Source organism: Oncorhynchus mykiss, chromosome 7 (genome assembly GCF_013265735.2).
Source record: "Oncorhynchus mykiss isolate Arlee chromosome 7, USDA_OmykA_1.1, whole genome shotgun sequence".
Lineage (NCBI taxonomy): Eukaryota > Metazoa > Chordata > Actinopteri > Salmoniformes > Salmonidae > Oncorhynchus > Oncorhynchus mykiss.
This window is the reverse complement of record NC_048571.1, coordinates 41,661,183-41,679,072: the sequence shown is the minus strand read 5'-3', so window position 1 is coordinate 41,679,072 and position 17,890 is coordinate 41,661,183. Positions and strand designations below refer to the sequence as shown.

General features: G+C 41.0%; 1 protein-coding gene across 1 annotated transcript in view; it reads right to left on the bottom strand.

Annotated features, from left to right (window-relative positions):
• LOC110527773 (potassium voltage-gated channel subfamily D member 3-like) overlaps positions 1-17,539 on the bottom strand; it is a 67,240-nt gene extending 49,701 nt beyond the window's left edge. The window contains exon 1 of the mRNA XM_036983255.1: positions 17,368-17,539. The gene's annotated coding sequence lies outside the window, so the exon portion shown is untranslated. The remainder of the gene's footprint in view (positions 1-17,367) is intronic.
• Positions 17,540-17,890: the final 351 nt, after the last annotated feature.

The window sequence follows — 17,890 nt, the reverse complement described above, 5'->3', positions numbered from 1 at the left end:
TCAAACTCAGTGCCTCTTTGCTTGACATCATGGGAAAATCAAGAAAAATCAGCCAAGAAGCCTCAGAAAAAAAAGAAAAAAAAGTATGGTTCATCCTTGGGAGCAATTTTCAAATGCCTGAAGGTACCATGTTTATCTGTACAAACAATAGTACGCAAGTATAAACACCATGGGACCACGGAGCCGTCTTACCGCTCAGGAAGGAGACGCGTTCTATCTCCTAGAGATAAAAGTACTTTGGTGCAAAAAGTGCAAAGAAGCCACTGCTCCAAAACTGCCATAAAAAGCCAGACTACGGTTTGTAACTGCACACGAGGACAAAGACCGTACTTTTTGGAGAAATGTCTTTTGGTCTGATAAAACAAAAATAGAACTATTTAGCCATAATGACCATCATTATGTTTGGAGGAAAAGGGGGACTGGGAATGTGATGAAAGACATAAATCCTTCTCTACTATTATTCTGACATTTCATATTCTTAAAATAAAGTGGTGAGCCTAACTGACCTAAGACAGGGAATTTTTACTAGGATTAAATGTCAGGAATTGTGAAAAACTGAGTCTAAATGTATTTGGCTAAGGTGTATGTAAACTTCCGACTTCAACTGTATGTATCAGTAGTGTTCAGCTGTAGACGACTAGACAAGGAAATCAATGAGGAGTAAAAAAAATATATTGCTGCTGTGCTGAGTGACAGTGGCATTTGAAAGTGGTAAAGCCTGAATTAGTTACATAAAAGGTTTCACAAAACCAAGGATTTTGTCGCTGGTGCCCCAAAAGACACATGTTGAGGTAATTCCTCATTACCATCTGGTTGGAAATGTCATTAAAACAAACATAATTTGTTTTGCCATTTCCCTCAGCGACCAGCTACACAGCAGAAATACGTTTTAAGTATTAGGCATTAGGATTCACAAGCTGCTCAATATTCCCTGAATAAATTATAGCTGACATTTTACTGAAGGTGGTGGTGATACAGTAGATGCAGGTCTGTGCTACAGCAAAATAAAAGCAAGTTCTTTAAAAAATATATTTTTTATGCTCCAGTTGTAATTACTAAATGGATCTAATTGCCACCTTTGGGCTGGCCATAAAAACAGTATTGTTTTCTTAGTAGTTCTTTTTTTAAATATATTTCTTTAACTTGAGTAAATATTTTCTTAACTCTTATTTTCTTAAAACTGAATTATTGGTTAAAGGCTTGTAAACATTTCACGGATACACCTGTTGTATTCGGCGCATGTGGCAAATCAAATAAAATGTTATTTGATTTCCTCACAGAACATGAATGAAGAGAATCAGGTGATGTGGGCAAAATGCTTTGGCCAGTGGAAAATAAAGACAGACTCTTCCGTCGTAGAGGAAAGGCAATGTAGCACTTTGCCATTTCTCCCCCACTCGCCGGGCAGAGCCAGAGAGACACTTCACTAATGGTGACAGTGCACCATATGTGGCATCTGACATAATAAAAGGACACGTTTCCTTTCCTTTTCCTTTTTTGAAAATTGTCACCACATGAAATTGTCTCATTCCGAACTCCCTCTGCAAGGTTATATTCCCTTCTGAGTGACTCCAGCCATTACCCCTATCCACCTGTTCCATTTTCCCTGTAACCTGCTGCTACATGTAACTGCCAAAATAAAGCAAACACCAGCATAAAGTGTCTTAATAGGGTGTTGGGCCACCCCCAGCCGCCAGAACAGCTTCAATGCACCTTGGCATAGATTCTACAAGTGTCTGAAACTTCCTATGTGGAAGCACCCCATGCTTTTAATATACTTTGGCGGTTGCAGGTAGACTGGGCGGCGAGGTATCGCTCGAGTTACAACAAAATGTAATATAATATTGAGGATAAAGCTCGGAATGACACAATGTCATGTGTACAGCATCTTAAGGCCTGCATCACTATACTGAGACCTTTGCCATTTCTAAAAGGACATACTTGGGTCTTTTTGGAGCCTTTGTTTCTGTTTTTTTCAGGGCCACCCTACTACACAATGAGGATGAGGAAGGGATTTCCTTTTTGGGGTAAGTTTCTCAAAAGCATGTGAAATGACAAAAGCTGTATGGACCCTTCTATAACTTTCCATTTACATAAAAATAGATATTTGGTTGTAAAAAATGAAACTTCTTTAACTATGTCAGTCAGCTAGCTAAGCAACTGATCAAGTCAGTGCACTGGTGACCAACGTCCTTGCACAGAATTTTCAGGAGATAGTCACTGTTTCGATTTTTTCACAAATGCAAACAACAAATTACTGTCACAATATTTGTAATAATTTGGCAAGTTACTTTGTCTATTTCATGGAGAGTCTTACGAGAGCGCAGTGACGTAAAAAAATAGAAACTATGTTCTCATTGTTGAATGGTGGATGCTCGGGAATATTACAATTTGAATATGAGTTCCACGTCCTACAAGACAGGTCGGTTGAGGGAAGAGTGTCGTGTAGGAGTGACGCCATTTGTCGGAAGACAATGGGGACAGGTAGCATATTGTCAGGCGCACCAATTAAATGGATGTGCTTCTGGTCACAGCACAAAGTAAACGGGATTGTCCTCAGGCGCTAAAAAGGAGCACCCAGAGCTTCTGGAATTGGCTTTATCAGGCACTCAACAGATGGCGCTAAAGAGAAAATTGCAATGGTAAATAAATAATCATAACAGTCATTGGGAGCCTGGGACCTAATAAACTGGGCATCCCACAACATTTGAAGGACAGAGGGGATACACTACCTAGTACCCTCTAGCGGACCTGGTAGGACAACAAAAAAAGCATGGCTCTATGGCTACCCAATTTGCAACACTGTATTTTGTTACCCCTGCTATTCATCATATTCTAGCTAGTTGACAGGGTGACATGTGTGGACTAAAACAGCATAAAACTGTGTGTATCACAAAGCATGATCAAATTAATTAGCCAGTCATTTTGAGAAACATTCAGAAATAATTCGGTCACATTTTTTTGTCAAATTAACAGGTAGCTACCGTTAGCTTGCCAATTTCAAGTCTATCTTAAACTCAGTTATTTCAGAATTAAACTTAACTGGCTAGCTCATCATCGTTTGACATTATGCTCAAGTTTTTTTACATGTAAAAATGCAGTTCCACATGTGAAAGCTCGATTTTCACATGAGACCACAAATTATATTTTCACGTATGGGAAAATATCAAATATACACTTAGGAGAAACGGGTAGCCCCGTGTCAGCACCACGATGGCCAGAAACTCTCAGACGTTCTGTAGCTCAGTTGGTGAACCATGGCTCTTGCAATGCATATACAGTATAGTGGGTTCAATTTCCGGGACCACCCATATGTAGAAAATATGCACGTATGACTGTAAGTCACTTTGGATAAAAGCATCTGCTAAATGGCATTTACTATAAAAGAACATGTAGTCAGATGACGAGAGAGCAGCTGGAGTAGCAGTGTTCTCTGGGGTAATCCATGTCTCAGATGCTCTCGAACTATGAGAGAACATGTAGTCAGATGACGAGATAGCAGCTGGAGTAGCAGTGTTCTCTGGGGTAATCCATGTCTCAGATGCTCTCGAACTATGAGAGAACATGTAGTCAGATGACGCGAGAGCAGCTGGAGTAGCAGTTCTCTCTGGGGTAATCCATGCCTCTGTGAGGGCCAAAAAGTGTACAAACTAAGGGGCAGCATAGGCTGAAATTAACTCAATCTTCTGGACCGCAGATTGGCAGTTCCAAATGCTGCTGGAGACCAAGAATTCCACATGGGTTGTGCGCGTAGGGTACACTAAATTAGAAGGGTTGCAGCTAAGGGGTGGCGCTCGTCTGTTAAACCTACAGGAAGAAGAGCGAACAAGAATAGAAAACAAACACATAATTGAGAAAGAAAAAAACAGCAACATCCTGAGAAAGGCTCTTTGGCTCATCAGAAAGGAAATCTTTGTGATGGCAGAGATAATCCTGGATAATGTGGGGATTGGGACAAAGTGTTAGCTCTCATCCCTGAGAGGAATTCTAACCTAAAGACAAAGCGAGACTCAAGAGCTGATCCTGTGGCATTTATCAGGAGATGGTTCTGAATTGAAGTGTGTGCCTTCAGGTTCAGTTCAGCTTTGTGATACAGTGCATTTGGAAAATATTCAGACCCCTTGACTTTTTTCACATTTTGTTATGTTACAGCCTTATTCTAAAATTGATTCAATCGTTTTTTCCACTCAGTCTACACACAATACCCCATAATAACAAAGCAAAAAACGTTTAGAAATGTTTGCACATTTACTACAAATAAAAAACAGAAATATTAAATTTACATAAGTATTCAGACCCTTTACTCAGTACTTTGTTGAAGCACCTTTGGCAGCGCTTACAGCCTCGAGTCTTCTTGGGTATGACGCTACAAGCCTGGCACACCTGTATTTGGGGAGTTTCTCCCATTCTTCTTTGCAGATCCTCTCAAGCTCTGTCAGGTTGGATGGGGACTGTCACTGAACAGCTATTTTCCGGTCACTCCAGAGATGTTCGATCGGGTTTGGGCTCTGGCTGGACCACTCAAGGACATTCAGAAACTACTGCATTGTATTGGCTGTGTGCTTTTGGTTGTTGTCCTGTTGGAAGGTAAACCTTTGCCCCAGTCTGAGATCCTGAGAGCTCTGGAGCAGGTTTTCAACAAGAATCTCTGTACTTTGCTCCGTTCATCTTTCCCTCGATCCTGGCTAGTCCCCCAGTCTCTGCCTCTGAAAAACATCCCCACAGCTTGATGCTGCCACCACCATGCTTCCCCGTAGCGAGGGTGCCAGGTATCCTCCAGATGTGACGCTTGGCATTCAGGCCAAAGAGTTCAATCTTGGTTTCATCAGACCAGAGAATCTTGTTTCTCATGGTCAGAGTCCTTTAGGTACCTTTTGGCAAGCTCCAAGAGGGCTGTAATGTTCCTTTTACTAAGGATTGGCTTCCATCTGGACACTCTACCATAAACGACTGATTGGTGGAGTGCTGAAACTATGGTTGTCCTTGGAAGGTTCTCCCATCTCCACAGAGGAACTCTGGAGCTCTGTCAGTGACCATCGGGTTCTTGGTCACCTCCCTGACCAAGGCCCTTCTCCCCCGATTTTTTGTTTGGCTGGGCGGCCAGCTCTAGGAAGAGTCTTGGTGCTTCCAAACTTTTTCCATTTAAGAATGATGGAGGCCACGGTGTTCTTGTGGACCTTTAATGCTGCAGAAATGTTTTGGTACCCATCCGCAGATCTGTGCCTTGACACAATCCTGTCTCTGAGCTATAAAGACAATTCCTTCGACCTCATGGCTTGGTTTTTGCTCTGACATGCACGGTCAACTGTGGGACATTATATAGACAGGCATGTGTGCCTTCCAAATCATGTCCAATCAATTAAATTCACCACAGGTGGACTACAATCCAGTTGTAGAAACATCTCAAGGATGATCAATGGAAACAGGATGCACCTGAGCTCAATGTCAAGTCTTATAGCAAAGTGTCTGAATACTTATGTTTTTTTTTCTGAAAAATGTATAAACATCTGTTTTCACTTTGTCATTATGGAGTATTGTGTGTAGATTGATGAGTAAAAACAATATTTAATACATTTTAGAATAAGGCTGTAATGTAACAAAATGTTGAAAAAGTCAAGGGGTCTGAATACTTTCCGAATGCACCGTAGCTGCAGTTCCTGGCCTTAAAACATTACATTTCCTATTACATTTGTGTGGTAGTGAGAGCGCCTTCTCACAAATAAACATTACATTGCCAGACAGTATATGAATATTTGTATTAAACTGTGTTTTACAGTGGGTTCCAGAGTATACAATTTGGAGGGGGCAGAACTGTTCAGAAGAGTACGGACTCCCCTCTCTCTCTCAACCCCTTCATCACTCCTTTCCATCTTTTCCTCATTTCATCCCACTCAGTTCAGAGGTAGATAAAAAAAAAAAGCATACTATTCACAGCTCTTTGCCGACCCAGCAGGGGAGTCTGCAGCCAGCCTTGCCCCACCTGGCCCTGATCCCACCCTGGCTTTGAGGCCTCACTCCGGCCCCTTTCATGCCTGGCCCGACCTTTTCCACACACAGACAGGAGGAGAGACTAGCTGTCTTAATCTCTGTACTTTCACCGAAGTGTTTCCTTTCTTCAGAGGAGAGAGGGCTTGGTAAAAGCTTCTTGAACTGCATTTCTGGTTTGCAATTTAAGGGTCCAATAAATTAAATTCTCTGTGAACCTGATGTTCTGTATTCCAGTGGCAAGAGAGACACAGACAGATCGTGCTTGTGAAATGTTCAACTTCTGTTTTTAATGAAGAGACATTGAGATCATTTTACTACTGGTAAAGGAATGATGCAGAGAACAAAATAGATCTATTCTAAAGCACTTTTCTGAGCATAGAAATATAATTTATATAGAGATTCTATTTCTATGGTTCTAAGGGCTTTGATGTAGGTTCCAATACATATTAATTCAATGAGATGTAGCTTTTGTGTGTCTGTTACAAAGTCAAAAATGTTGTTAAATGTGCAAGGTCATTTCGGTGTCAACCAGCGGTGGCAACAAATAAAGAGAACTGGAACTACAAATATTATGTTATGCTCTTTTGAATTGTGTGCGTTCACTGAAATCAAATCAGCCAGTCAACCTATCCACTCTCCATTGCATTGACTGAAATTTACCTGAAGAGTGGCAATGTAATCTGTGAATCACCTTTGTTTTCCCGTCTGGGCTCTGGCTGCTTGCAGTTTCCAGCTGTTCCGATCTCTGCGCAACCATTTGCTTACTGCAATCAGACAGGGTGAGAGGAGAGCCAAAGCAGATTCCACAATTACATCAGGCCACTTTGAGAGGCTTTACACCTCCTCTACAGATACATGAAAAACGTTAGAGCAACAGTCAGGACCAAGGCTCAACAACAGGTTTTTAACAAGCAGTCTCTAAATCAGGGATAGGCAACTTTGATGGGTGTGACAACCACAAAAAATCTGAACTCATCATGAGGGGCCGCAGTGGCCTTATCCATACCAACACATGCAGTAAGAGCTGGCCCTAAGCCTTTTGGGGGCCCCAAGTTAAATTTTGTTGATCAGTTTTCAATATGATATCGGTTTGAGAGTGACTAACAAAATCAAAATTGGGCCCCTGGTCGGTAGTTCACCCATGATTACTACAAGTTTAGATACTGTAGCTGCTTAGATTAATTTACCAATACATTTTTTGGGGGCTAATTACAGTAAGTGACTGTCAGTGACTGACATAACAAGATAAGAACTGCTTATTCACAAACAAATTAAGAAATTGCAGCTTGTGCATTCTACTATTCTTACTCTGAACAGTAAGTTGAGACCCCGACTGAGTTCCCCCCAAAAAAGTTTACCAGTAAACTACCAGAATTTTTGTAACTTTCAAGGAATATATATAATTTGATCAGATGATATCTAGTGGCCTTTTTAGGTACTTCATATTATCACAGGTGTCTGTAATTATCTCTGTCCCTCTGTGTGGCTTTATCATATGTAAAATATATAAACATCTGATAAGATTATTTAAAATAAAAAATAGAATGACAAAGCTGTAAAATGTTATCCTAAATATTAGCCATAATATTAGTGAATAATGTACCAATTGAGTTTAATATGAGAAAGTTTAAATACACTTATGTTGGAGTCATTAAAACTTGTTTTCAACCTCTCCACAAATTTCTTGTTAACAAACTATAGTTTTGGCAAGTTGGTTAGGACATCTACTTTGTGAATGACACTGAATTTTTCCAACAATTGTTTACAGACAGATTATTTCACTGTATCACAATTCCAGTGGGTCAGAAGTTTACATATACTAAGTTGACTGTTCCTTAAAACAGTTTGGAAAATTCCAGAAAATGATGTCATGGCTTTAGAAGCTTCTGATAGGCTAATTGACATCATTTGAGTCAATTGGAGGTGTACCTGTGGATGGATTTCAAGGCCTACCTTCAAACTCAGTGCCTCTTTGCTTGACATCATGGGAAAATCAAGAGAAATCAGCCAAGACCTCAGAAAAACAATTGTAGACCTCCACAAGTCTGGTTCATCCTTGGGAGCAATTTCCAAACGCCTGAAGGTACCATGCTCATTTGTACAAACAATAGTACGCAAGTATAAACACCGTGGAACCACGCAGCCGTCATACCACTCAGGAAGGAGACGCGTTCTGTTTCCTAGAGATGAACGTACTTTGGTGCGAAAAGTGCAAATCAATCCCAGAACAACAGCAAAATACATTTTGAAGATGCTGGAGGAAACCGGTACAAAAGTACCTATATCCACAGTAAAACGAGTCCTATATCGACATAACCTGAAAGGCCGCTCAGCAAGGAAGAAGCCACTGCTCCAAAACTGCCATAAAAAGCCAGACTACGGTTTGCACATGGGGACAAAGATCGCACTTTTTGGAGAAATGTCCTCTGGTCTGATGAATCAAAAATATAACTGTTTGGCCATAATGACCATCATTATGTTTGGAGGGATAAGGTGGAGGCTTGCAAGTCGAAGAACACCATCCCTACCGTGAAGCACGGGGGTGGCAGCATGATGTTGTGGGGGTGCTTTGCTGCAGGAGGCACTTCACAAAATAGACATATATGTAGGAAGGAAAATTATGCGGATATATTGAAGCAACATCTCAAGACATCAGTCAGGAAGTTAAAGCTTGGTTGCAAATGGGCCTTCCAAATGGACAATGACCCCAAGCATACTTACAAAGTTGTGGCAAACTGGCTTAAGGACAACAAAGTCAAAGTATTGTAGTGGCCATCACAAAGCCCTGACGTCAATCATATAGAACATTTGTGGGCAGAACTGAAAAAGCATGTGCGAGCAAGGAGCCCTACAAATGTGACTCAGTTACACCAGCTCTGTCAGGAGGAATGGGCCAAAATTCACCCAACTTATTGTAGGAAGCTTATGGAAGGCTACCCGAAACGTTTGGCCCAAGTTAAACAATTTAAAGGCAATGCTACCAAATACTAATTGAGTGTATGTAAACTTCTGACCCACTGGGAATGTGAAAAGAAAAGCTGAAATAAATCATTCTCTCTACTATTATTCTGATATTTCACATTCTTAAAATAAAGTGGTGATCCTAACTGACCTAAGACAGGGAATTTTTACTAGGATTAAATGTCAGGAATTGTGAAAAACGGAGTTTAAATGTATTTGGCTAAGGTGTACAGTATGTGACTTCAACTATCTTTTTATACACACTTGTTTATTGTACTATGTCAATGTGTCTTTGTTGTAAATGTTTTGGTGGCAGTTGTGAAAAAAGACTTGCAGAATTAATTCAAAATAATGCCATCACTGACTAGATGCTCTTTTCATAAATTATACTTTTTTTTCTCTCTTGAACCATATGGTCTATCCACTAGAAACTCATGGACAATATGGACACATAAATAAAAAATGAATACTATGTATGAATAAATTGTTTAAAGTTAATCAAGTCAAATGACCAAAGTTACCATAGATTGCCATAGATTACCGGCTAATTACCTAAATTAAAGAAGATTTCGGAATTATTTTGGTAAATTACCTGTAGCTTTGCAATCCTATATGTGGAGGATTAATAAAACATATAAACATTTAATTCATCCCTGCCTGAGAAACAAGGTGCCTGTGGTGTTATGTGGTGGGAACGTATTAACTTAATTTAAACATCTCTGTGTTTCTTTTTGTTCTCTTTCACAAAACAGATTTCTAGCGGAATGAAAAATGTCTGAAGGTCTCTCTCTCTGCATAGTGCCATGTGTCGTTGATTAAATAACAGCCTCCACAATGATATACAAGGGGCCAAGAAGCAGTAGACAAAATGTAATCATTAACAAAGCTGAAGCGGTCAATGTTTGACTAGTCTCTGTGAAATCTTAATTTGACCAGTATTGTCGTTTAGTCCATAATGTTACTTGATCGGTTGTATGAAAGAGAGAGAGCGAGAGCAGAGACACTTATATTAACATTCCCCCTTCTGAGATTGAATTATTTAAAACAAGCAATACACAAATAATACCGCATCGATTTGGTTGCCTAGGCCAGTGGTTCCAAAACGGTGGGTTGGGACCTACTTGTGGGTCGCGGCATGGGTACAGGTGGGTAGCGGGATGACATTATTAGTGCATTGCAAAATTAATGTAAATACATTTGTGATGGAAAGACGCTTTCAGTGTAAACTTAAACAAAATAGAAAGTATGTAGAACAGATAATGGACCTATATGGACCTGACCTGAGCCCTAGGACCATGCCCCAGGACTACCTGACATGATGACTCCTTGCTTTCCCCAGTCTACCTGACCGTGCTGCTGCTCCAGTTTCAACTGTTCTGCTTTATTATTATTATTCGACCATGCTGGTCATTCATGAACATTTGAACATCTTGGCCATGTTCTGTTATAATCTCTACCCGGCACAGCCAGAAGAGGACTGGCCACCCCACATAGCCTGGTTCCTCTCTAGGTTTCTTCCTAGGTTTTGGCCTTTCTAGGGAGTTTTTCCTAGCCACCGTGCTTCTACACCTGCATTGCTTGCCGTTTGGGGTTTTAGGCTGGGTTTCTGTACAGCACTTTGAGATATCAGCTGATGTACGAAGGGCTATATAAATACATTTGATTTGATATATTTTTCAATAATAATGTACAATCAACTAAATAAAGCCTCCATTGATTTGGTTATGTTTGAGCGTAAGAACACAGCATTAGCCTTGTCAAAATGTGTAGAATTGTAGTAAATTAGCTTAGAAATGGCAAAATGTTCTGTCAGCTCCATGGCAAAATGTTTAGAACTGCAGGAAATTGGCTTTAAAACTGCTAAATGTTCTCTCAGCTCCATGGTAGGATGTGTTGAATTGCAGGAAATTGGCTTTAAAACTGCTAAATGTTCTCTCAGCTCCATGGTAGGATGTGTTGAATTGCAGGAAATTGGCTTTAAAACTGCTAAATGTTCTCTCAGCTCCATGGTAGGATGTGTTGAATTGCAGGAAATTGGCTTTAAAACTGCTAAATGTTCTCTCAGCTCCATGGTAGGATGTGTTGAATTGCAGGAAATTGGCTTTAAAACTGCTAAATGTTCTCTCAGCTCCATGGCAGGATGTGTTGAATTGCAGGAAATTGGCTTTAAAACTGCTAAATGTTCTCTCAGCTCCATGGCAGGATGTGTTGAATTGCAGGAAATTGGCTTTAAAACTGCTAAATGTTCTCTCAGCTCCATGGCAGGATGTGTTGAATTGCAGGAAATTGGCTTTAAAACTGCTAAATGTTCTCTCAGCTCCATGGCAGGATGTGTTGAATTGCAGGAAATTGGCTTTAAAACTGCTAAATGTTCTCTCAGCTCCATGGCAGGATGTGTTGAATTGCAGGAAATTGGCTTTAAAACTGCTAAATGTTCTCTCAGCTCCATGGCAGGATGTGTTGAATTGCAGGAAATTGGCTTTAAAACTGCTAAATGTTCTCTCAGCTCCATGGCAGGATGTGTTGAATTGCAGGAAATTGGCTTTAAAACTGCTAAATGTTCTCTCAGCTCCATGGCAGGATGTGTTGAATTGCAGGAAATTGGCTTTAAAACTGCTAAATGTTCTCTCAGCTCCATGGCAGGATGTGTTGAATTGCAGGAAATTGGCTTTAAAACTGCTAAATGTTCTCTCAGCTCCATGGCAGGATGTGTTGAATTGCAGGAAATTGGCTTTAAAACTGCTAAATGTTCTCTCAGCTCCATGGCAGGATGTGTTGAATTGCAGGAAATTGGCTTTAAAACTGCTAAATGTTCTCTCAGCTCCATGGTAGGATGTGTTGAATTGCAGGAAATTGGCTTTAAAACTGCTAAATGTTCTCTCAGCTCCATGGCAGGATGTGTTGAACTGCAGGAAATTGGCTTTAAAACTGCTAAATGTTCTCTCAGCTCCATGGCAGGATGTGTTGAATTGCAGGAAATTGGCTTTAAAACTGCTAAATGTTCTCTCAGCTCCATGGCAGGATGTGTTGAATTGCAGGAAATTGGCTTTAAAACTGCTAAATGTTCTCTCAGCTCCATGGCAGGATGTGTTGAATTGCAGCAGATTTGCTTTGAAACTGCAATGTTATTATGTACTTATTCTTTGGTCAGTTTTTTTCCCCACCGCTCAACCCTTATGGCGGGGACTTAAAAATACAATTAAGTTGAGTTAGAATCAAGCAAAAAATATCTACACAGTCACATCTTTAAAAAATAAACTTTATGTGTACAATTTCAACACGAATAAAATCTTTATTCTGCATGACGTCTAATGAGGTGTTGCAGCAGGTCCTCTTATTGAGGAACAAAACTGGGCAAAGATACTGATTGGTGGGTCACAATGCAAATAAAAGTTTGGGAACCCCTGGCCTTTTTATTTTAATACTACCCAGGCCTGTCAGGCACTCTGTCAACCCATCTCCTTCTGCTTTAACAACTAATCATCAAACATAGTTAATACATAGTGCTATTAAATTATACACGGCCGTTCATTTATTTTGTATTCAATCTTGGTTTACAGGCAGCTGAGGGCCATTCCATTTCATGTGTGTATTTCTCCGGCCTTTCTGATGAAAATGAACAACAACAAAACACAAGACTGTTAGCGCTAATGCAATGTGACAAACCCAATTATAGGTGGGGTCAGCTTGAGTAACGTCATTTAATGGGCATTGCTCAGCATCAGTTTAAATTGCTTTAGTTACCGACTGATTTTATATGGCCGCGCAATTACTGGAACAAAGCGCAATCACTGAAACAAAGCTGCACTGATTTGAAGCCAGAACACGGAAATCCACAACCAGCTAAATACATTTTTCAACTACCGGGACTGAACAACTTAAAGAACCATGGCTAACATGGTTAGTTTGGCTAGCTTGTTGCTACAATCCAAGCTCTACATACCAATTGCACGTACATATATTGGCTCTTGGTACAGCATGTGGTGCTACATTGTGTGGTAGAGAGAGGAAAGAGCTGGAGATGCATGGAGAGATGGAAATGGCTGTGAACTGAGAAACACCAGTGAGCTTTCCTATTACTCGGGGGGACCAGCCAGTCTCCATGGGATGTCCATTAGAGATAGGAGGCGGCCAGTGGTGATGACCAGGGTCAAGGGCACAGATGTACTGGAGCAATTGGTAGATTGAACAGATTTAACCAAGTCTAGCAGGGCCGATGTTCTGACAGAGAGCCTCAAACTCATTATCCAGGTACCTCTCAAACATACCTCTCAAACCAGTGCATAATGGCTCCAGTTTTGAAGCTGGATTCGTTTTTGTTCATTTGTACTCGGATAAAATCAGATAAAGCATCTTCTGTTTTCTTGGTGAAAATCCAATTTGCTTCTTCTCTCTTTGACATAAATAAAATATATTTTCAGTAACATAAGTCATGTAAAATGGAATAGAACCAATCTTCAGTCAGAGCGGTTTCCAATTAGACTAGAGAGGCCAGGTACAAGGGCAAAGGCATTTCATTAGAACGTTGTGTAGGCTACCATATGATCACTCGCCTTAGATTTAGATCAAATCTATCAAGGTCCGACTCGATTCAATCAAACTCAAAACATATTACCTAGTGATATAGTCATGCTAAGTCCCAAGCCAGTAATGCAAAGTATTACACCTAGGTTCCAATATGTGCGCAGGTAACACCTATGCTATATCTCTACAATAACGTGTTCCATGACAATAACATCCAGCTTTTTTATAGTCCATCCTCAATGCATACACATTATTTCAATGCTCATTATCTAAAAATACACGACTGGGTTCAATAAGTGTTCAATATGGTCCATCAAGCAAAAGCGAGCAGCTGCTTCAGATCAAGTCCTCATCTGGCTGTGTGGCTGCAGGCCCAGGGGGGACCCAGGGATGAGTTAACTCCTGGTGAACAAAGACTGACTCCACTGCCTGAGCTGATGAGGTGTGCTGGGCTAGGTTGGAGGGCTGGGACGATACCAGTATTGCAATACTCATTTGTATCGTGGCAAGGAAACAAAACAGAAAGCGGGTTTAACTTATTTAGCCCTACAGGGCCCTAATATTGCCCTAATGTTGGAAACAAACATCATTATGTTGTTATGCAGAGTCATATGTATTTATTTTCTAAGCTATAGCACACCATTTTTTACATACAGCAGGTTTTTAAAGGACCAAATAGTTTGGTCTGCTTCCTGTTTTCATTTTTGCCATGGAAGAAATATTGCAATACCGGTATTGTCACAGCCCTACGAGGTTGTGTGCCTAGGAGGTTGTGAGGTAGATGTGCCACTCCGTCCCATGTCCTACTATCCATGTCTTATGTAGGTTAGATGAGATGTAAAAGGTATTTCTGTATTCTGTACCTCACAGTGGTGAAACACCTCTGGGCGACATTCAAAGACATCTCTAAAAACACTTATTCTCTATGACTCATGTTTTCCATATTGTGCATGTTGCACCTGTAATAATTCACTGTTACTGAAATAAGACCAAACGGCCGTCCATGAGTCATATATAGAAGAGTAAATGTGCGCCATTTCAGGTAATCTGACAGAGATAATAAGAATCAAAGTTCATGGGATTTTACAGTGAAATAGATTTCACACAAGAAACCCGAGCACAATATACAGAAGAGCTAATTGACATTGCTTTGTCTGAAAAACACCACGTCGTTAGACTGGATGATTCCGATACTACAGTGTCTGCCTACTTAGCAGTCAACAAAGGGGTGGGGGAGCAAAAACAGAGGTCCATCAGGAGCTACATTCATGCGTTCAAATTTCCACCACTCTAATCTCGGCTCCTCCATCAACACATTGTAATCTTTTTCAATCTGCATACATTATCTATTATTTTACTCGGTGTCCTTCAGACTCTGCCTGTCGCTAATTGAAAATGTGCTTTTCACTCCATAAGAAGTACAGCTTCTCCCCAGACACATGATCTATCTACCAATCATCCTAGCACAGTCTAGTCATACCACATCTGGGTTCAAATAGTGTTTGCTTTCTTTCAAATACTTTAGCTGTGCTTGATTGAGCTTGCCTGGTGGTAGCGAAGCAATGGAATATTCCCAAAATTACAAATCCTGTTTATATCTGGCATTCCATGCAGACTCAATCAAGAGTATTTGAAATTAAACAAAGTACTTGAACCCAGGTCTATGGTATGTAGTCACACACATTAAAAAAAACACTTATCACATTGCTGATTTGTAAGAAATGTAAATAGCAACCATTTATCAGTTCACTTCATTTGTCAGTATACTGTATGTGAGAATAATTGTAAAATGTGTGTCTCATCTACACCTATGAAACAGGACTCATCCATCCCCCACATAAACACAACTGCTTTCTGAGTACTATTTTTAACACATACAATTAGAAAGCCATTTTAATTGCTGTGTCTCCCACCGCATGCAGGAAAAACCAAGCGCTCCGTTTAACCGATTTGCTTACAACTTCACTTTAATCTTGCACTCTATTGGGACGTTAATTGAAGCAAAGAAAAACAACACAATCAGTTTTTGTTTAAGAATAACATGATAGAAACGGCCTTTAAAAGCCTAATTAGGCATGTACATTATATTGCTGCAAGGCAAGACTAATAATTCATGCAAATAACAGAAGATAGCTCATCAATTGCCATTGAACCTACCATTCAAAGAAGAGGAGCCACCAGATTCACTGTGGTCCTGATACTAAGTCGATGTGTGTTTGGAAAAGCAGCATGAAGAATCTATTGTCGTCTCTTTGCTCTACTGGCATGGCAAATAAAATAAGATACAATTGTATTGGTCACATGCGCTAAAAAAACAAGAGGAGAAATGCTTACTTACAAGCTCTTTAAATAAGAAAAAGGCGTCAGTACGTGAGTGGGTGCGTCATGCAGGTGCGGAGCTAGGGTATTAGCACAGTGGGGGTAGAGCGGTCTCGAGGGGCCTTCATGACCAAATTTTTTTTTTTTAAAGGATAGCTGATATGGCCTATCATAAACGCAAATTAGTCATCATCTCATATTGAGCCATGCAAGCCTTTGTCCAATAAAACATACAGAGAGAGATATAGGATCACTTTGTCAGACATGTGTGCATTGAAAGACACAAAAAAGGAAAACAAATTGCCAGTCGGATGCAAATTGCAATACAATGTTTTAGCACTAAGGACAGCACACCTCCCTCTGCAACTGGATCCTGGACTTCCTGACGGGCCACCTCCAGGTGGTAAGGGTAGGTAACAACACATCCGCCACACTGATCCTCAACACAGGGGCCCCTCAGGGGTGCGTGCTCAGTCCGCTCCTGTACTCCCTGTTCACTCATGACTGCACGGCCAGGCACGACTCCAACAGCATCATTAAGTTTGCCGATGACACAACAGTGGTAGGCCTGATCACTGACAACGATGAGACAGCCTATAGAGAGGAGGTCAGAGACCTGGCCGTGTGGTGCCAGGACAAGAACTTCTCCCTCAACGTGATCAAGACAAAGGATATTTCATGGACTAAAAAGAGGACCGAACACGCCCCCATTCTCATCGACGGGGCTGCAGTGGAGCAGGTTGAGAGCTTCAAGTTCCTTGGTGTCCACATCACCAACAAACTAACATGGTCCAAGCACACCAAGACAGTCGTGAAGAGGGCATGACAAATCCTATCCCCCCTCAAGAGACTGAAAAGATTTGGCATGGGTCCTCAGATCTGCAAAAGGTTCTACAGCTCACCATCGAGAGCATCCTGACTGGTTGTGTCACTGCCTGGTATGGCAAATGCTCAGCCTCCGACCGCAAGGCACTACAGAGGGTAGTGCGAACGGCCCAGTACATCACTGGGGCCAAGCTTCCTGCCATCCAGGAACTCTATACCAGGCGGTGTCAGAGGAAGGCTCTAAAAAAATTTCAGACTCCAGCCACCCTAGTCATGGACTGTTCTCTCTGCTACCGCACGGCAAGTGGTACCGGAGCACCAAGTCTAGGTCCAAGAGGCTTCTAAACAACTTCTACCTCCAAGCTAGAAGACTCCTGAAAACCTAGTCAAATGGATGCCCAGACTATTAGCATTGCCCCCCTCTTTTACACCGCTGCTACTCTCTGTTGTTATCATCTATGCATAGTCACTTTAATAACTCTATCCACATGTACATATTACCTCAGCTAACCGGTACCCCCGCACATTGACATCATATTTTCAATGGTTGCACAGTTGAACAATAGTTATTTTCTCACTTTTGGGTGTGATGCATTGGTGCTCTGTCCTAAGAACAGAAGAGGTTGGTCTAATGATGTGTCTTGACCCACCTTTGAAACCCTGATGCCCTGGCCAAATTTACATCCAGGTCATTAATCAATCATCATTCCTAACATATTACCACTTACCAGATTATATCAACACACTTACCACTTCTCTGTGATAGTCCAAATATGGTGAACGCTCGTGTGTGAAATTGTAACAGTAAAACCTTTAGTGGATGAAACAGTGGAGGAGGTATCATCTCACAACGTTGAATGTTTTGGTCTTCATACCTGTCACGTATACTCCCTCTCCGGCCTCTAGGTCATCAGGCTGCTGATTATCCTGTCACCATCGTCAAGTGCACCAGCACCTCATGACACTAATCAACATTTAACATGGATTGGCAGAATTTTTCTTTTAAGCCAAATCTAATGGTTCAAAATGGGAACACTTTACCTACCCGGTGCGCAGTGCTTCTGAATCAAGTGCACGTACTCCCAATAGCGCAACACGAATAATAACAAAATAGGAGCGTAAGCCTTTATTGTTGGCTTTTCTACAGAAATGTTTGGTGATCGACTACGAATTCCTTGAAGATCGACGAGTTGGTGAACACTGGCCTAGGCGATGATGTTGGTTCATTGAATGTGCAGGGCAGCTTACAGAGATAGCATACAATTATAGTTTA